At 40.9% G+C, this 22,408-nt stretch overlaps 1 long non-coding RNA gene across 1 annotated transcript; it reads left to right on the top strand.

Moving 5' to 3' along the window:
• The first annotated feature begins 15,608 nt into the window (after positions 1-15,608).
• Positions 15,609-20,551, top strand: LOC133542132 (uncharacterized). The gene is made up of 3 exons (XR_009804065.1): positions 15,609-15,707; positions 19,878-20,116; positions 20,186-20,551. It is a non-coding gene; the product is annotated as an uncharacterized LOC133542132 (long non-coding RNA).
• The last annotated feature ends 1,857 nt before the right edge of the window (positions 20,552-22,408 follow it).

Genomic DNA, 22,408 nt, shown 5'->3' with positions numbered 1-22,408 from the left:
GTACATATTTATATACAGATTTGAACAATTAGTTATTCACTGAAATATATTTATTAATTGTGGTTCTTACAAAAAATATATAATCTTATAAAATATGAAAACTAAAATGTCTCTTAAAGCCCACTCCAAAAATCTTGAACTTTAGACTGCCATCAGTTTTACTCCCTACACTTAACCATGTGTTTCCTACTGCCTGCAGACTTTGCACCCTTTGTTAGGGCAATGAATTTTTCGGGGCTTTCGAAAAAAATAGTGTAAGGCCTTATCGTAAGGAAAGTCCTTGGGGTCAGGTCCGTTGATGGAGATTCTCAGGCAGGCAGCCAGGTGTTCTCCTTGCAGCTGATTCCTCAGGTCTGTTTTCACCTAAGGATTCATCCAAAAAAAAAGTGAATGTCATAAACTGCACCAGTAAAGAAAATATTTGTTTTGCTCCTCAGAGTGATGTTTTTACCCTATTCAGAGTAGAAAAATCCCGTTCACAATCAACACTTGAAACGGGGACCACCAAGGCAATGCCTGCGAGGAGGCTGAGGCAAGGGTAGACCTTATCCCATTCGTCGAACTCACTTGCCAGCAGAGTAAGGATGTCAACTTGGTTCTTGTCGTTCAAAAAACTAATTAGGAAATAGTTAGTGTGTTATTAATCATATCCTATTATCCTATAGTTATAAATCAGTTTAATTCGCCCACCTTGAATGCCCCAGTAAGGACATGGTTCTTAAATGAAGTCCACTCCTGCAGGACCTCATTCTGTGCTCAGGGCAGAATTTTCTGGCAAGAATCCTCAGATTGTCGATGTTAGCAGAGTCATCTTGCAGAGCAGCCGATTTAGGTCCAAAGACACTAAAAGCCCCAAGTATGTCCAAGTCATGGAACCGCAAGTGAATGTTATTTTCCAGGCCACTTAGGCAAAGGTGAATGACCTACAATGAACATAGGAAGATGAGCTTACAGCTACCTTTTAATATAGTCATTAAGGGTCAGACCATAGAGTCAGGAGTACAAATAAAAAACATGTAAGAGGTAAATCATTACTTTAATTATTATTTACCTCTTGCTGGAATCTGGCCCACTGCCCCTCCCTTGTGGCTTCCTGGCCATCTCCTTACCCCCGTCCTCTCCTGTCCCTCGCCTCCTCATGCTGTATGTTAAAGGCCCCAAGACCTTGGGAATTATCCAGGTCCTTGTGGAGGCGAGACAGGCGTCTGTCCAGCTTCTCCGATGTTCCTCAGAGTATTAATGGTGACAGGGACCTAAATTAAAAAACAAAAAAACATAGCTGCTGTTACTGGTCAGATATGGAAAGGACCCCTATTTCAATGTATCAAAACACAGACTGTTATCACACTAATTAAATGTGCACATTCAGCATACCATCTCATTTATATGAAGGAAGTTGACGTCTGCTTTCTGAAATACTCTGGAGAGACTTGCAAGGTGGGGCAAATCATAATTTTTCTAACTCATCTGTGTGAAGGAGTGAACATCCAACATTAGAATTGATTACTAACCAGCAGAACCGCTCTATGTACAGTGCCGTCTAACCTTAAGCGGCAGCAGCTCAACACATGCAGGGTTCAACGTTACGGTTTTTTTCGACTTGCCCGACTTCTCAAATCTACTTGCCCCAATATTTTTACTTGTCCTGCCTAGGTTTTTTTCTGGCTGTGTAGTGCTCATTGCTAAAATCTTACTAAAATCCTTCCCTTTGACTATTTACAACACTACACAGTATTTTTTTTAATTATTATTATTATTTTCTATAATTACATTTAAATTGCATTGCATACATGTAAAATTAAATGTTATTTCACATTATTTGACCAGTAGCAGTTACACCCATCTGAACAGGTCAACCACCTGTTTAAAGCCCGATCACAGTTGAAATCTTGAAATGAAGGGCCTTTAATGGCTAAAACCTTAACCTGGACAACATTTTAGCAGCTGGTTGGCTCAGATTTTATTCTTTTCATTGCATTCACATGCTGCAGTGGACAGTGCACAATTTAGCTTTGAGTATTAATGCAGTATCTGAAGCACCGTCTCCACACGTGTTTATTGACAACAGGGTTATAACCAAGACACGTTAGCTCGTCGGTATAGTAACAGGTGACTGTTACTGCGTGCGTCTGCCCCAGTCCCAAAAATAAAAATTAAGAAAATCCGAGTCGGTGCTGCACACTGCACAGGTTCGGAACCACTTTTGAACTTGTTTGCCAAGACGGCTTACCCTCGTATTTTGATCCGGTCGGTCCGTTATTCCTTTACTTCGTCATCATCGTCTTCTTCTTCTTCTGTCCCAGGTGAATTGAGTGCAATTGGCGGAGTTACAATGCATAGTAGGCTACCACCACCTACTGCACCGGAGTTGTAACTACAAGCTCTATTCACAGACAGAGTCCCATTGCTTTTATGAGCGGTCGAGCGAGTCAAAAGCCGAAAAATCTATTTGTGGCGGCCGTAATTCTTTCGTGGCGGGCCGCCACAAATAAATGAATGTGTGGGAAACCCTGGTCGCAGTCTGTTGAGTATTGTGCACTGAGCCAAGTCTCTGTGACAGCAATACAGTTAAGCTGTAAATGCTGCGTGCAAGACGCCAAATGAGCAGCGTGGTAACTTAAATTTCGAACGTTCATTAAACACAAAGAGAAATTGTGAGTTTCTAATGAAGGCTGTGGCTGTTCAATTAGAAATTGGGGCATGCTATCCAATGCCTCCTTGACGGTGTCCTTGCAGTAAATGGCCTTTTCCTCAAAATCTCTAATCACAAGGCCGGACATATCCCTAACACGGCTGAGGGCGACATACGCCTGCCCAGCTGCAGAAACCTTGCCTAAGCACACGACAGCCTCCTCTACAGTTAGACCTTGCACTTTGTGAACACTGAAGGCCCACGCGGGTTTAAGGGGAAACTGACGACGCAAACCGCCGCGTTTTTTCGCCGAATCCTCCATGGGATCAATGGCAGTAGAATGCGTGCATTCTACAGCAGCATGGGAACGCTGCTTCCTCCTTTGTGAGCCTATTTTTGGATCGTCAAATTTCACAGACTGCGAGGGGAAAGTCTTTATTTGCTCCAAATTGAATATAAGTCACTGTTCCACATGCGCCATTGACCAGACCGTCAGCCACGTGAACATTTTTGCAAAGCATTACACGTGCTTTCGGAGCCAAACACAAACTCTTGGCCAAACACGTGTACGATGTTTTGCCGTGACTATGCGCTTTAATTCACCCGACTTCCTACTGTTAATAAAATCTTGGGCCTCGATTGTAACAATCTGGACAGGTTGCACATTTCTGCTCCATATTATGCGTGCTGGTTTGCATATTCGTGGGATGAATATGCAAAGCTGCGCACTCTTCCCCCGTCTCCCGGGACTTGAGGATAAGGGGGTTTGCTTTTGTAAAATGACACTAGAGGTCCACACCCACCTGACTAGTGTAAAGTGGCCTCATTTTGACGAGTGGCAACTGATAAAAGTCACCGACAGCTACAACACTAACGTTGCCAAATAGAAAAAAGTCCCCAGTCTGTTTAATTTGCCTTCGGTGACTAAGCTAAAAGATGATGATCTACCATACTGATTTCGTCAATGATTATGATTTGTAGGTGACCAAATTGAGCCCTCAAGGAGTTTATCTTATCTTCACCCAGAGGGATATACGGTAAACTAACCTGCATGCCAATATTGAAGGTGTGGTGAATTGTGGCTGCATATAAATTGTATGCAGCTAAGCCTGTGGGAGCCGTTAACCATACGCAGGTTTCACCCGGTTTGTACAGACACGACAAAATTCTCCCTGCCTTGTACTGGATAGCTCTAATCCAGTGGTTCTTAACCTTGTTGATGGTACCGAACCCCGCCAGTTTCATAAGCACATTCACCGAACACTTATTTCGTGAAAAATAAAAAAATTTTATTTTTTTTTTCAAATTCAAGACAAAGTTGTTTTTTTGTTTTTTTTTAAATAGTGCACAACATGAACAGTGCATGAACATCACCTTGTTCAAAGAACAAAACCAACACAGTGCATGAACTAACAACAAATTACACACTTGCAAATTAGATGTAAAATTAGAGGGACCATTGTCCACAATACTTAGACTTCCTTTTTATTGTCATTCAAATGTTAACTTTACGGTACGGATACGCCAAAAGGAAGATATTTTTATTTACACGAATGATTGATTGAATGAAACTTTTATTAGTAGATTGCACAGTACAGTACATATTCCGTACAATTGACCACTAAATGGTAACACCCGAATAAGTTTTTCAACTTGTTTAATTAAGTCTGGGTCCACGTTAATCAATTCATGAGTCTGGTGTGTTTTAACCGCTGCGGAGGAGGCTCTGCCGAACCCCTGAGGCAGACTCACCGAAACCCTAGGGTTTGATCGAACCCAGGTTAAGAACCACTGCTCTAATTAAATGTTTTTTTCCAGTACTTACCCCACCAGATACGAGCGCATGGAAAGGTTCTGGGTTCTTTCCCATCACCTTTTCCAGGCACCATTTCCTAATCCTATCATAAATGCTCCTCCGCGTCTCATTCTGAGAATGGACCAGAGCTAAACCCTCCCTTTTAGACAAAATGTTGGTGTTTCTCTCAAATTGAGCTACTTGTTTACCACCAAAAAACTAATCGGGGACATTTTCCTCCAATTCAACTAGCTGCTCTTCCCTAATTTCCCCCTGCTGCTGTCGCCGCTCTCCTCTAAACATTGCATGTGTTCGATTTGCTGTTCACGACAAAGGTCCCCCCACGCATCGTCATCGACATTATCGAACTGGTCCACCATCTCCTGCGCTTGCTCTAATCGAGGACAGTCCACTTCAAACTTTGCCCTGTTTTTATCGATGACGTCTCTCACTGGCCACGCGGTCTTGCCAGCCGACCTCACTTTACCTTCCTCATAAAACTGTTTGTAGAACTCAAAGCCTTCCGGCTTGAGGTTTAAATCAGTTCTATGAGGAAGGAACAACTGCAGCAAACTCTGAAAGTGGGCCTCCTCCTGTTTGTCTAATTTAAACCGCATGTAGCAAACGACAGCAAACTGAGTTCGTGTTCTCCGCAAGATGAACCCTAAACCCACTTGCAGTGCAATTCTATTGTCTGATTTTTCATTCTAGCTGAGAACATGATACCCTGAACAAAATGTGGCTATGCACGTATTCTCAAACACGACACTATCGGGCCTGTTCTTATACCTATCTACAATACTAGTCATCCACATATCTTCTGACCTAAGACCCTCTTAGGAAGCCTTTCGCAATAACACACTGAGGGGTAAACTCATTCGCACAATGTTATTCCTTGTTGGAATAAACACAACCTTCTTGGAACATTCTTTCAAATGCATGCTCAGTAGCCTATACACTGCCTCCTGAGCGCAGACATCTCTGTTGTGTGAATATACACTGCCCAGTTTCTTTAAGGCATCTTTAGCAGAGAGATTTCCTTATTTATTTGAGGGTATTGCTCAATAACAGACCTATTTCTGTCTCTGCTTTTGTGATGTACTTTATGTATACGATGACTGTGCAGGCGTCAGTGACAAAGCTAATGTCCATGTTAGCGTTCCAACACTTCAATAAATTCGTATTATAGACGTTACCAGTGTCAGCAGACACGTGCTGTACTGCCTGAAAATTCCCTCTAATCCATTACGCAGAGTCACAAAGGGACTGTTTTTCTGCTCAACACCGACATCACCTGATGCTGGATGTTGACTAAAATAGAAACAAAACAACTGCTCGTCAATAACTACATGACTAGGTAGGTCCGGCACGGACAAATAATGTGGCGGATAGCTAAAAATACCCAGGTTGCGCTTACTACTGTAAAATTTGTCGCCGGAATACAGGATGCGATCGAGATCCTGTGTCTCCCACGAAAACACGCAACCCCCGCTTCCCTCGCCAAAACACTGCTCATGGAGAAACTGTTAAAGTTACAGTACGGGAGACATGTTAACGACTCCCACCTCCTCTTCTGGTCTTCTACCCTTTCCTTCATATTTTACTCAAACTACTTTTTTAAAACCACTGAGGGGGTTTGGGCTCCAGGCTAACGGCGACATCATACAGAAGTGCGAGGACTCCACCTCCGTATTATGGAGTGACATCCACTCTTCCCTTCTCAGCCACAGTTTCAGTAAAGGTGGAGCGCAACTGTTTCCACAGCTTTTGTTTCACGACACGTCCCAGATCTAGGCTGTAAGGACGTGGCTGGCCATTCTTGATCCTACAACAGAAACAGAAGCTGTGTCCCATTTCAGGGTCTGCATCCTTCGGAAGACCCGGCCTACGCAGCCTCAGAAGTCAGGACCTTCGGAGGCACCTCCGAAGGATGCGTCACCCGTTGTTAAATGGCACAGTCTAGCCTGCGGAGGATACTTACATTTGAAAGTGTCTTCGCTGCCGGTGCCGCTGCCTGTATTTTCCGCCAAGGTAAAAAAGATCCGGGTTGAACAAAGGTGCGTAAAGCATCTTGGGATATGGGAGGCCACAAAGGATAGTCGCGGTGCATCCTCCAAATACAGGGAAAAGGAGGGCGCATTTGTCGGTTACTTTTGGAGGAGCCTTCGAATTGAATGAATTGGGACAGCCTTCCCGCAGCGTTGTTACGTAAGCGGCTTTCGAATTTGCCCTTCGAAGGATGCAGACTTTCAATTGGGACACAGCTATTGTCACCGTCAGATCAATCAATGCTGGTGATATTGACTTAAAGTTGAAACCCTGTCGTGCATCTTCCATTATTCTAGCTTAGTGTTAGAGGTGATGCGGGCTGCAAAGCTGTGGTTGGAATGTGTCTTTTTTCAGCATATTGTGAAAGTAATTTTTTTTTTACTTTTATTTCCAATCTTGTGTTAAAATAGGTTATATAAAGCACGGGTTATCTCCCAACGTGAGCTCTAAACATTAACACCAGCAGGTCGTTAGAACAGTTATCAGTTGGGTTTATTTTTAAATACATCCCTCTCTCTTGTTTAACTAATCGGACAGTCGATTTGTGTTACAAATTCATCCATCCTCTGCCGCGACTTAATCAGGAATTCACAGTCGTAAACGTCTTTTCTTCCGGTTTCGAAGCAATGTGAACATTAAAAGTGCATGTTGCTTCAGACGCCATAGTTTGTGTCAAATAATAGTTTAATACAAGATTAAAATAAAATAAAAAATCGTTCTTAGCCTGGGCCCTGGAGAGGGGGTGCAGACTGAGGCCAAGGGAAAAAAAAACAAGTCATAGCCAAAGAACACACACGTAAGAGGGAAACATCAAACATCAAAGAACACAGAGGACATTAAAGCAGCAGATACAACTAGACACTTCTACATACAGCTATGAATAAAAAGTAAATGAAACATATCCACTGTGGTGGCCTCTGTGGTGTTCCACGCCATTGTCCGCTGGGGTGGAGGGAGCATGGCCAGAGACAGGAGCAGACCCAACAAAGCAACCAAGACAGCCAACTCCACTCTCGGCCAGTGTCCAGTCCGCATGGATGAGCGAGAATACGTCCAAGGTGACTGAGGTGTCCGACACCTGCTCACCCAGCGAAGCCTCTCCGTCCCAGCGCTCAGTGCTAGCTCCGCAACCCTGTCCCCTCATCCGCATCTCCTCCAGTCCCTCCAAACCGACTCTGGTGTGGCAGTCACCCAGCAGCTGGTCTCCATGGCCAAAAGGCTCCCAGGAGGCAGATACAGAAGTCCACAAAAAAATCACCACAGAGGTCACGAAAGTGCCACCCTTTGTCACACAGTCCCAAAGGGTCCCGGACCAAAAGGCAAAAAAGTATAATAACACATGAAAACAAGAGGGAAACACAAAAGGATGACACAAGAGCACAGAGCCCCTGCCAACAGCAGCCACTACAGCAGCGCCATCTTGGGGAAAAAGAAAAAAAAGGTGACATGTTTGGAGATGTTGCACGTGAAGGTGTCGTCCAATCACTCATCGAGATGCTGTTTAGACATTCTGATTGGTTGAAGAAAGTTGGTCTTTTTTAAATTTTGTAAATTCAGTTTATTTTAAAGTATTATTTTTGTTCATTTTAAGGTTCCATACATCCCATAATGTTACTAAATGAAAAATACAAATGAATACATCCTCATAATGTTGCTATACAGTTAAGTGACACGTGACTGACCTGACGTCACAAGTTCTTGTTGAAACATTGTCGGTAAAAAAGGGTCAAAATTACATTTAAAATCATGGGAAAATGTCTTTGTCAGAATGTCTGATCTGGATATTTCTAATAAAACTAACAACTTTTCTCAAAACTAAAGTTTTGTGCTTCTATTCGATTGTGATGGATTCTGTTGGAATTCTAAAAATGTTGGATGTCCGTAAACCCGTTTTGATAATGTACATGACGTGCCATCGTCGACAGGAGATGACGTACACACAATTTTTTTTGTGCTGGTCACGTTGTGACTGTTGACGAGCCACGGTGTGTGGCGGAAAAGAGCGCTCTTCCAAGTCAAGGGCGAGTCTCTAAGCGAGCTGGCCTTGACCTGTAGCTCACATAGATTGGGGTTATATCGATAGGCCGACACCAGGTTGTGGTCCTGCAGAATTCCCACTACTCTCCACAAAAGCCTGAAAGTTGTTCTTGACCTTTCTGGCGACCTGTACGGCCGCAGGAGAGTAGGTGTTGATGAGAGGAATCATGGATGTTCCAGGGGGAGGCCTCTTCTAGCCCAGGAAGACCTTAGTCTGTCTCCTTAGAAAGGACCTGGAGTAGCCCCTCTTCTTCAGGGCTGAAAAGAGCGCCCTCGTGGCTACTGTGAAGTCTTCCCGCCTGGTACAGATCCTATGAAACTTCAGCAGTTGAGATTTCACCAACCCCGCAAAAGTGTGCTTGGGTTGGAAGCTTCTTTTATACAGGAGGATGTCGGTCTACTTGGAAAAGACCTTGAAGTCCCGGTAATGTGATGGAGACTTGATGGTGATGTTTTTATTATGGGTGTTCAGTGTGTTCAGGAATACACTGAACTCCTCCCTGGAGTGGGTCCACACACCAGAAATGTCGTCCAGGTACCAGGTAATCATCCAATCAGAAATGCTGTCCAGACTCTCCATTTGATGAGGTGATAGACACTTAGCCATCCTCATCCACAGTCTCTTTCAAAGTGGGGCGAGACAGACGCTCCCTCTGCTTCTCCCAAGTTCAAGGCTATTTGAATGCCTGCGACCATTCTTGAACTTAACACAGAAACAAATTCAAATTAATAAATGCTCGTAATATCGAGCAAATACCTTGTTTCAAAATATTTTTAAAGACAAACATACCTCAATTTGTCTTCACCATCTGGTGATGAATACGCTGGTGTTGCTCCACTGGGTAGTTATTGGTTCAGATGGAGAATTGACATGTGGCTTTGGGAGACCAGGAAGGACTGACGCCACCTGCAGGTCTTTGTGTGGGATTGAGGAGGAAGGAATGGGTGCCTCTACTCCTGCAGGTGTGACATTTCAGGACACAGCTTAGTCTGATAGTCATATTTACCAGTACTTGGTCATCCTCATCAACACTTTCCTTGACCACGGGGCGAGAAACACACACCTGCGCCGTGTAGCACCTAGATGTTCTAATTTAGCCTGTTGGAGAGCAAAGACGTCAGGGTGTCAATCTCACAATGCAGCTCTGCCCCCCACTTTGCTTTTTGAGCAGACTTTTCTCTATCACTCATTATCCTCTGAATTTATAGCTGATCAACTTCCTCTCACTGTATCTGCATGTTACGTACCAACACTTTAGTCTCTGTGTAACTCTGCACAGCTGTTGAGTTAGTGGGGGTATAGTCCATTTCTACAAAGTTGAAGGCAGGGGTCAGGAGAGGCAGATTAGGGGTCACTATACAGAAAAATCGCAAAGGAAAAAAATAATTGAGTTTCAAGGAATGTTTGGAGCAATGAAGAATACTTATGGACAAGTGTAAGGTGACCTACACTTTGTCCTCTGATTGTCTACTCCCTTCTCCATCTTTACTCAAAGTTGCTTTCACAGCAATTTAGGAGACTTAGGCTCAACTGAAAGGTCAACAACATACAGAGATTGAAAGACTCCACCTCTGTATGATGGAGTGATATTCACTTAGCCATTTTCACCCACAGTGTCGTTAAACGTGGAATGAGACTGACGCTCCCACAGCTTTTGTTTAACAACGCGTACAAGATTAAGACTACTGTATTTTTCGGATTATAAACCGCAGTTTTTTTCATAGTTTTGCCGGGGGTGCGATTTATACTCTGCAGCGACTTATGTGTGAAATTAACATATTACCATCAAATATCAAATAATATTTATCTCATTCACGTAAGAGACTAGTCGTACCAATAGAAGAAGAAGCGGCGCATTGTCTACCTTTGGAGTTGGCAGAGTTGTTTAGAAGCGGTGACAGATTGTTTGGTAAACATATAGCATGTTCACTATTCTTTATTTTAAATTGCCTTTCAAATGTCTATTGCCTTTCAAATGTCTATTCTTGGTATTAAATTTTATCAAATTTCCCCCAAAAATGCAACTTATACTCAAGTGCGACTTATGTTTCTTTCCTTCTTTATTATGCATTTTCGGCCGGTGCAAAGCGATTTATAATCCGAAAAATACGGTATACGGACTCGCCCGACCATTCTTGAACCTACGACAAACGTCAAATTAATAAATGCTCATAATACATAGTACTTTATTGATTCCTTCAGGAAAATTTAAAATATAATATTGACAAAACATATTTTTGAAGCCAAACATACATTTGATTGTCATCCACCACCTGGTGATAAATGCTATGCTACTCCTCCACTAAGAGGATGTGGATACTTATGTGTAGGGATGATGTTTGTTTAGAAATTATCGAGTTCGATGCCATTATCGAACCGATTCCTTATCGAATCTCTTATAGAATGGACGCTGAAGGCACGCCCCCAGAGAGCATATAGAGCTGTTATGTGCGGTGTAAATAAAAAAAATTGCCGACAAACACATCATCAACATGGACAAGGTGGCGCTCACTTTCACTTTTTGGAGAAGGGGACCAGCACGCTAGTGAATCTATACGCACAACGCGGTAAGAGAAGTCTTCTTTTACTGTTGTGTTAGCTTATTACGCTAATGGACAACGAGACTGACTTTGAAAATGAGGAGAGGGATTCTGGCGTGTTTGATGGAGAACTTGCCCAGCTGTTCATTTCGGACACAGAAGTTGAGGACTGATGGATTTGTGGATGACGATTAATCAAAAAATAATGTGAGTACAATGATAAATACTTCAATAAAGTACAACCGAACTCAGTTTTGCTCCTGCTGCCTTTTTAAAACAGTGTCCATGCATGTTAGCGTATGTTTTAGGCAAACGTGTGTTTAACCATGCCTGTACACAAAAATATGCTGCGCCTCATTTATGTGTTAAATACAGAAATAGCACCCGTAACTGACACGGCACATTTTAATACAGTGCGCCCTGTGGTCGTGAAAATGTGGTATAGTGGCTTCGAATACGGGAACCGGTTCTCAAAAAGGGATTGGAATCCATGGAATAGGTTCTTTTCTTATTGAACAATCGGGAGAACCGGTTTCGAACATCATCCCTACTTTTGTGTTCAGATGGAGAATAAATGTGAGGCAGTGCTACTGCAGGTCTTTTCTATCCACAGCCATGACAATTTACAACACATATATGTTAATCTTTTTTTTGTGTGTGCAAAATGTTTGCTCCAAGAGCAATATGGATGTCAAATATTTTTATTACATGTATATAGTATAAAATTTGCTCTGCAATATGGGTATTGTTATTTTCTGCAATTTGTACAATATTTTGGTTTACAACACTGATTCTAAAACTGTGGTATGCTAAAGAAGTCTGTAAATATGTACTTTACAATCTTTAGCATATCAGTATGTGGAATTAAATTATGGAATGGAGTGAGTAAAGAAGTTAAACATTGTGCTGATATGATCCAGTTTAAGAGGCTGTTCAAATTAATAGTGCTTACAAAGTACAAAGAAGAAGAATTATGAGAAACACTTTCAACTTTATTGAAAATAAGATATTCTTCATCTCAGTATGTTAATAATGACTGAATTAATTAAAAACATATTACAAAACTGTTGTGTTACTTACGGATGTCATTTTGATATTTTGCTGTAAAGAAGGTCAGTGAATGAATTTATATATTTGTGGGCGCTCTAACGTGTGAAAGGGGTAGGATTAAATAAGCTTTGCTTCTGCCTACTCCTTTTTGAACATGATGTATTGTGTATTGTGAAATGATGAAATTGCCTGATGTGTAATGTAGGTATGTCATGTTCACAATAAACTAAGAAAAGAAAGTATTATTTTTTGTGCAGTGTGTGTAATGTTACAGTGATCCAAAATATTAAATATACTTTTTAAATACAACCTGCCTTGTTTTACTGAATACTTAGGTCTACTGCCCAACTGTATTTTAATGTTGGTGCATGGTGAAAAAGGTTTGAGAGCCACTGGTTTACTATACTAGTGTTTTGTTATTGTATTAATTACATTTTAGGCTTTTCTATGAGTAAAATCTACACTGCAACTGTGGAATTTGCCCATTGTGTAATGACTAAAGTATATATTATTGTAGACTGACACCACTGGTAGGTCTTTATATGGGATGACTGAGGGAGAAATGGGTGCCTTTGCCACAGTTTGGATGTTGGAGAATTGCTTCATCTTCAGGGGAGCTTCCGACCAGTGGACTGACTTCAAGTTCAACACAGGATGTCTTGTTTACTACTACATTATGATGTTTGTAATACTCCATGTGAAGATCTATCTTTTTGACATTTTTTTTCCAATGTTCATATTCATTTGTAAGGATTGGACCTATTAATAGGTTGAAATGTCTTACCTTGTCCTCCCTGCAGCAGAGACACTTGATGAAGGCAGCACGCTTCCTTACGACAGTGCAGATCCACTCCTTCTGCCACAGCGACCTCCAAGTACATGTCAGAGAATATCAGTAACGACAACTGAAAACACTGTTCATCATTTGAAAGTGTACCAAATAAGTGTATAAACTGATCATAAGTTCAAAACACAAAGTCGGTATGGTATTTCTAACACAGGGTGCCAAAAGCCATCCGTCTTCTTCTGCTTAACCGAGGTTGGGTCGTGGGGGCAGCAGCCTAAGCAGGGAAGCCCAGACTTCCCTTGGGAGGCGTTCGGATGACATCTTGACCAAGAGGAACAGCGGCTTTACTTTAAGCTTCTCACCCTATCTTTAAAGGAGAGAAGAAACTCATTTCGGCCGCTTGTACCCGTGATCTTGTCCTTTCGGTCATAACCCAAAGCTCATGATCATAGGTTTGGATGGGGACGTAGATCGACCAGTAAATTGAGAGCTTTGCCTTCCGGCTCAGCTCCTTCTTCACCACAATGGATCGATACAGTGTCCGCATGACTGAGGACACCTGTTGATTTCACGATCCGCTCTTCCCTCACTCGTGAACAAGACTCTGAGGTACTTGAACTCTTCCACACGGGGCAGGGTCTCCTCCCCAACTCGGAAATGGCCCTCCACCATTTTCCGGGCGAGAACCACAGACTCAGACTTGGAGGTGCTGATTCTTATCCCAGTCGCTTCACACTCGGCTGCAAACCAATCCAGTGAGAGCTGAAGATCCTGGCCAGATGAAGCCATCAGGACCACATCATCTGCAAAAAGCAGCGACCTAATCCTGCAGCCACCAAACCAGATTGAATTTACTGAGTAGCTATATGAAAAAAAAAAGTAGCTTTTGCGTCCCAGGTGACTATAAAAATACTATGGCAAATAATTGTTAGCGTTATCATTGATAATAAATCAATTCCATTTTTATACCGTGTAGGGGGCCAAAAAACCCTAACCATGGGCTGGAAATGGCTTTGGGACCGCACTTTGGATACGTCAGTTTTAGCACATTCACCTCACAGTTGATTAGTGTCCTCCCTAACACCTTTAATTACATTTAACTACATTTCATAACTGATCAGTGATGAGCAAGCTACTTGGAAAATGTAGTGAGCTAAACTACAAGTTATTCTGGATTAAAAGTAGGGTAGCCGAGTGTCCTGGGTTCGCATAATTTGGGTACTGATAAAATAAAAATAATAAAAGGGAGTCATGAGAGCAGGTTCGGTCTCCACCAATTTATTGTTCCCTTCTTTACACCTATCTCCATATACCTCACCTTCTTCAACAACCCACCTTTATATAGACCTCTTACGTCACAGCCCTACGGCAATACTGGAGGGACACCCTGAACTGTTTGTTACAGTAGGTAAGGGATGGATGTAGTTTGTAGCGTTGATGTAAAATACCGAGCTAAATGGCCGTAAAAGTAGCCAAGCTACAGGAAAATGTAGTTAAGCTACGTAGCTTGTTACTGATTATATAATAGCAAATGATGCATTTTCTTTTTGTTTTAAACACAATCCTGTTAGCATGCACTAATAAATGAACAATAGCGTGAATAAAACTTACATTTGGCATTGTAGGAATATACTCGTCAGTTGTGAGAAAGTTTTCTCAGATGTCTAAAAAGTGTTCGATGGTTTCGGGGGTACACGTGACCAATTTAAAAAAGTTCACCTTTAAACTCCTGTCGTCAGAGGTCAGTCACGTGTCACTTAACCGTACAGCAACATCATGAGGATTTATTACTTTGTATTTTTCATTTAGAAACATTATGGGATGTATGGAAATATGAGAAAAACAAAAAAAAGTATAATTTTAAATAAAATTTATTTACAACATTTTTACAAAAACTTTCTTCCACCAATCAGAATGTCTGAACAGCATCTCGATCAGTGATTGGACGATACCTTCACGTGCAAACGAAATTTTAAATCCCATCAGAACATGGGCTGGAGTGGACGTTATTTCTCACATCTCCAAACATGTCATCTTTAGACATTTTAACGATGAGTTCAAATGTAAGTTCGACACTCTTTAACTCTTTATTTTATTCGTCGTGTTTGCTGTCCATTTAACCGACAATGCTTCTACATTCCTCAACGGTTATTGTCTTCCTTTCGACGAAGACAAACGGTAGAAAATCACAATGTACTATTATTTGACACAGGTGTACATGATGTTAGCAGGTAAGTGTGTGTTAAATCCCGACGTTTCAAAGAAGCAAACTGGTTAGAAAATGGGCTTGTGTTATCTTAACGTGTGTACATACTGGATTCAACAAGGTCATTAAAAACTAACGAAAACCCTAAAGTCATTAGTTATAAAGTGTAGATATGATACAAGAACCCATCCATCCATCTATTTCCTACCGCTTATTCCCTTCGGGGTCGTGGGGGACGCTGAAGCCTATCTCAGCTACATTCGGGCGGAAGGCGGCGTACACCCTGGACAAGTCGCCACTAATCGCAGATAACACAAGAATGTTTTAGGGAAATCAAATGTGCTAAATATAAATATGTTTTAAATGTTTTTTACATTGTGTGATGGACTTGTGATCAGTTCACACTCTTCACTATATGTTGTTCATTTTAGAATGTTGGACATCAAATATTTCTAGTTGCTGTTAGTGACCTTCGTTGACATGGATGTTGATGCAGTGTGGTGTCCTGCAGGATGGAGGCCGCTGTGGCAGGAGGAGTGGACCTGCACCGACAGCATGCCGTGTAAGGAAGCGTGCTGCCTTCAAGTGTCCCTGCTGCAGGGAGGACACGGTGAGACATTTGGGTTATTCAATAGACCCAGTCAGACATTCTGGGGGGGGGCGGTCGGTGCTAAAGCCATTTTCTGGTGCTGGAGCCTATCTCAGCTGCATTCGGGCGGAAGATGGCGTACACCCTGGACAAATCGTTACCCCTTCAAAGGGCCAACACAGATAGACAGACAACATTCACACTCACATTCACACACTAGAGCCAATTTAGTGTTGCCAATCAACCCATCCCCAGGTGCATGTCTTTGAAGGTGGGAGGAAGCCGGACTACCCGGAGGGATCCCACACAGTCACGGGGAGAACATACAAACTCCACACAGAAAGATCCCGAGCCCAGGATTGAACTCAGGCCTACTCAGGACCTTTGTATTGTGAGGCACATGAACTATTCCCTGGCCCACCGTGCAGCCCAAAAAAATTATATATATATCTAAATATATATGTATCTATCCATATATATGTATGTATGTAGATTGTCCAGGGTGTACGCCGCCTTCCGCCCGATTGTAGCTGAGATAGGCGCCAGCGCCCCCCGCGACCCCGAAAGGGAATAAGCGGTAGAAAATGGATGGATGGATATATATATATATATATATATATATATATATATATATATATATATATATATATATATATATATATATATATATATACACATACACACACACAGTGGGGCAAAAAAGTATTTAGTCAGCCACCGATTGTGCAAGTTCTCCCACTTAAAATGATGACATCATAGGTAAACTTCAACTGTGAGAGACAGAATGTGAAAAAAAAATCCAGTATTCAGTATTCTTCTTCCTCTAAACACGACAAGTTGAGTTTATACCAAAAAGTTATATTTTGGTTTCATCTGACATCCTTCCAATCCTCTGCTGTATCATCCATGTATCCATTTTGGTATAAAACTCAACTCGTCATGTTTGGAGGAAGAAGAATACTGAGTTGCATCCCAAGAACACCATACCTACTGTGAAGCATGGGGGTGGAAACATCATTCTTTGGGGCTGTTTTTCTGCTAAGGGGACAGGACGATTGAGCCGTGTTAAGGAAAGAATGAATCGGGCCATGTATAGTGAGATTTTGAGCCAAAACCTCCTTCCATCAGTGAGAGCTTTGAATGGTTGACCAAATACTTATTTTCCACCATTATTTACAAATAAAATCTTAAAAATTCCTACAATGTGAATTCCTGGAATTTTTTTCACATTCCGTCTCTCACAGTTAAACTGTACCTCTGATGAAAATTACAGACCTCTGTCATCATTTTAAGTGGCAGAAATGGCACAATCGGTGGCTGACTAAATACTCTTTTGCCCCACTGTATCTACATATATAAATGTGCATATATATATATATATATATATATATATATATAAATATATATATATATATATATATATATACACACACACACACACAAACATATATGTATATATACACATACAGTATATGGAAATATACATATATGTATGTATGTATATATATGTATGTGTGTATATGTATTTACATATATACACACATGTGTGTATATATGTATTTACATATATACACACGTGTGTGTGTATGTATGTATATATATATATATATATATACACACATACACATATGTATATATGTGTGTCTATTGTACACAGACACATATTTATTTGTGTGTATATACAGTTTATACACATGTGTATACATATATGTATATATGTGTGTACATTTATACACACATATATGTATATATATATGTATATATACATATATTTATGTATATATTTACATATGTATGTATATATACATATATTTATGTATATATTTACATATGCATGTATATATATATATATATATACATATATATTTATGTATATATATATATATATATTTATGTTTACGTGTGTGTGTATATATATATATATATATATATATATATATATATATATACACTAGGGGTGTAACAGTATGTGTATTTGTATTGAACCGTTTCGGTATGTGGATTTAGGTCCGGTTCGGAGGTGTATCGAACGAGTTTAAGCTAAAGTCTTGACAAGCTGCTCTGCTTTCTGCCTCTGTCTGAGCACCCAGCATTGTCCCGCCCACACTACCATCTTATTGGTTACATACATAGCAGATCAGCAGTGCGCATTCAGAGCGATGTAACAGCCAATCAGCAGTGCGTTTTCAGAACGCATGTTGTCAATGCTTCAGCATCAAGCAGATATGTGTTTAGCAGCGGACATCGTACTCTCCCCAAATTATAAAAAACACTTCCCAGTCACAACTACTACTAGCATCACTATGAGCCCGTTGACCTTCTAGAAACTTAAACTGCAGCTCAGCTCGCTCGCAGTTCTGGCTTGAGGTGAAGGCTGATTAGCTTTTAACGTAAGGTTAGCTCATTTGTGTGTGCGTGTGTGCGTGCGTGCGTGCATTAGAGGCAGCAAAGCCCTGTCTGTCTGTTATTTCACATGAACTAACATGAAGTCCATGGTCTTCAGGGATGAATAGTCTCTCCTATTGCTGTTGTACTATTTTTTCAGATATATTTACATTAATCATTAGTAATGTAGAAGCCTAGTTTTGAATAGCAGGGTCCCTGCTATCACATGTAGACAAAAATATAACATTTACATAATAAAAGTCAACTACAGGCTTCCCAAATGCTGTAATAAATTAAGCATGATGAGTTGACTTGAAACTGTTCAATGTTGCACTTTTTATATGTAGAAGAAAGGTTTTGTCATTTTATTTAATCAAAGCAACAACTTGAGGCAGTTTAATGTGGATTAGCGTGGGCAGAATTATTATAGTGTTCCCAATGTTAAAAGGATAAAGCCATTGTTTACAAATTTGTTAAATAAATAACCAAAAAAATGTATATTTTGTTGTTTTCTTACTGTACCGAAAATGAACCGAACCGTGACCTCTAAGCCGAGGTACGTACCGAACCGAAATTTTTGTGTACCGTTACACCCCTAATATATACAGATGTGCACATATACCTGTTCTCCTCCAGGACCAGGAGGCGTGTGGGTCGGATCACAGCTGACTCTTCTCACCCTGGACACAAAATATTCTCCCCTCTCCCCTAAGGCAGGAGACTACGGTCCATCCAGACCCACACTTCCCGCCACCTGAACAGTTTTTTCCCCTCGGCCATCAGACACGTGAACAATAACAGGATCTGATAGCTCAGTTACAGCTCATGTTATTCTAGTCTGTGTTATATGTCTTTTATGTTGCACGATTGCGCCAGGTAAAATTCCTAGTTTGTGAACCCGTTCTCAAACAATGAAAATAAAAAACTTTTCTGATTCTGATATACATATATAGGACGAGGTTAAATATGCTCCAAACAGAGTAAGCCAGAAGCAGACATGCCAATAGCAAAGCTAACCGCTAAACTAGCTTTAAACAACACAAGTGTAGATGGAACCGTGTTACAGCAGAAAGTAAGCAGATATTATGAAATACATGAATAAAAGTTAGAGCGAGGATAATATAACAACAAGTGTTGGTGTGTCAGCATTGTCACAGTCAGTACACAACTCGTACGAGGAAGGCTAAACTATCCTTAAATTGGTGGTCGTGATTTCAGCGGGTGATAGATTGCTAGTTTTTGATTTGGTTTTCCTCAAACAATTGTATTTAGTGAAAGTGAATAAGGAACTAGTTTAAATACGATGTTGATATTGTTGGATTGTCAATAGCACTCATTGAAAAATGTACAGTTATTACAGTAGGAAGGGGATTCATATGGCCCCGTTCATCGCGGTTTACCTGACACATGAAACGTGACGAGTTAAGGCACTGAAGGCATCAGAATTATGAATAAACACAAGCTCGATGAGCTTCAAGAGGTAGTCAGTCACCTGAAATGGTTTCCACTTCACTATCCACTTTAACTGACAGAGGGCAGTAGAGAGTCCACTATTTTATAGTGCGTTTTATGTCAAATCCAACTTTGACCACAGCATCAGTTGCTAAGTAGAGGGGCGCTTTCTGTCATTTTTAGCAGACCGCATTGCGAAATGATGAACCACCAAGGAATGGGGCGATATGAACTTTACATGTCACTCACGGATTATCGGAATGGGATGTATAAAAGCCTGATCGGAACATCCCAAGTACACATGTTGTCATAGCAAACGTGTCAGAGGCTGACTTCCTGTGTTGAACTTTGTAGTCAGTCCACTGGTCCAAAGCTGCCCCGAAGAGGAGGAGGTCCTCCAAATTTCAACCGGCAGTAGAAAAGGCAGCCGTTCCTCCCTCAGCCATCCCACATCACACCCTCCCAGTGGCATCACTCGTCCCGCGCGTCCCACCACCCCGCGCTTGTACTCCGCTGGAGGCAGTAAGCATCCACGGCCTCACAGTGCAGCAACACCAGCGGTTATATCACCAGGTGGTGGATGACAAACTGAGGTAAGTTTCAACTTTAGGTCAATATCACTTGTGTCCATTGATCTGATGGTGATATTGTTTCTGTCGTAGGTTCAAGAATGGCCAACCACGTCCGTACAGCCTTGATCTGGGACGGGTGATCAAGCAAAAGCTGTGGGAACATCAGTCAAGCCCCACCTTTTCTGAAACTGAGGATGACAGCGGAAGAGTGGAGGTCACTCCATCATACGGAGGTGGAGTCTTCCCTCCTCTGTATGATGTGGACGTTAGCCTGGAGCCCAAACCCCCCAAGTTGAAAAGAAACTACTTTGAGTAAATATGAAGGAAGGGGTAGAAGACCAGAAGAGGAGGTGGGGGTCACTTTTATTACCCTCCCCATCCCTTTAACCCCCACTCTGCCTCTTTTGACTCCGACCTTCATGTTTGTCCAAAGTATGCTACAACACACAACTTTGTGAACTGTATCTAATGTATTATTATTTTATTAATTATATTTATATTGTATATATTTTTTCTATGTATATATTTAATATTTTCTTTAATAAATTATATTTTGTTTTACAGTATTATTATTTTGTTAATTATATTTATATTGTATTTTTTTTCTATGTATATATTTAATAGTTTTTTAAATAAAATATATTTTGTTTTACCACCAACTAATCCCTTTTAGATGATTATTATTATTAATTATACTTATATCATATACATTATTTGTATGTAATATTTAATATAAACCCTGTTTCCATATTAGTTGGGAAATTGTGTCAGATGTAAATATAAACGGAATACAATGATTTGCAAATCATTTTCAACCCATATTCAGTTGAATATGCTACAAAGACAACATATTTGATGTTCAAACTGATAAACATTTTTCTGTTGTTGCAAATAATCATTAACTTTAGAATTTGATGCCAGCAACACATGACAAAGACGTTGGGAAAGGTGGTAATAAATACTGATAAAGTTGAGGAATGCTCATCAAACACTTATTTGGAACATCCCACAGGTGTGAAGGCTAATTGGGAACAGGTTGGTGCCATGATTGGGTAAAAAAACACCTTCCCAAAAAATGCTTAGTCTTTCACAAGAAAGGATGGGGCAAGGTACACCCCTTTGTCCACAACTGCGTGAGCAAATAGTCAAACAGTTTAAGAACAACGTTTCTCTAAGTGCATTTGCAAGAAATTTAGGGATTTCAACATCTACGGTCCATAATATCATCAAAAGGTTCAGAGAATCTGGAGAAATCACTCCACGTCAGCAGCATGGCCGGAAACCAACATCGAATGACCGTGACCTTCGATCCCTCAGACGGCACTGTATCCAAAACTGACATCAATCTCTCAAGGATATCACCACATGGGCTCATGAACACTTCAGAAAACCACTGTCACTACATACAGTTCGTCGCTACATCTGTAAGTACAGGTTAAAGCTCTACTATGCAAAGCAAAAGCCATTTATCAACAACATCCAGAAACGCAGCCGGCTTCTCTGGGCCCGAGATCATCTACGATGGACTGATGCAAAGTGGAAAAGTGTTCTGTGGTCTGACGAGTACACTTTTTAATTTGTTTTTGGAAATTAATTCGAAATCATGTCATCCGGACCAAAGGGGAAGGGAACCATCCAGACTGTTATAGAGGCAAATTTGAAAAGCCAGCATCTGTGATGGTATGGGGGTGCATTAATGCCCAAGGCATGGGTAAGTTACAAATCTGTGAAGGCACCATTAATGCTGAGAGGTACTTACAGGTTTTGGAACAACGTATGCTGCCATCTAAGTGCCGTGTTTTTCATGGAAGCTCCTGCTTATTTCAGCAAGACAATGCCAAGCCAGATTCAGTACATGTTACAACAGCGTGGTTTCGTAAAAAAAGAATGCGGGTACTTTCCTGGCCCGCCTGCAGTCCAGACCTGTCTCCCATCCAAAATGTATTATGAAGCGTAAAATATGACAGCGGAGACCCCGGACTGTTGAACGACTGAAACTCTACATAAAACAAGGATGGGAAAGAATTCCACTTTCAAAGCTTCAACAATTAGTTTCCTCAGTTCCCAAATGTTTATTGAGTGTTGTTAAAAGTAAACGTGATGTAACACAGTGGTGAACATGCCCTTTCCCAATTACTTTGGCATGTGTTGCAGCCATGAAATTCTAAGTTTATTGTTATTTGCTAAAAAAAATAAAATGTATGAGTTTGAACATCAAATATATTTTCTTTGTAGTGCATTCAATTGAATATGGGTTGAAAAGGATTTGCAAATCATTGTATTTGTATTCCGTTTATATTTACATCCAACAAA

Source organism: Nerophis ophidion, linkage group LG24 (genome assembly GCF_033978795.1).
Source record: "Nerophis ophidion isolate RoL-2023_Sa linkage group LG24, RoL_Noph_v1.0, whole genome shotgun sequence".
Taxonomy (NCBI): Eukaryota; Metazoa; Chordata; class Actinopteri; order Syngnathiformes; family Syngnathidae; genus Nerophis; species Nerophis ophidion.
The sequence above is the reverse complement of the archived record's forward strand: the minus strand, read 5'-3'. Positions and strand labels throughout refer to the sequence as shown.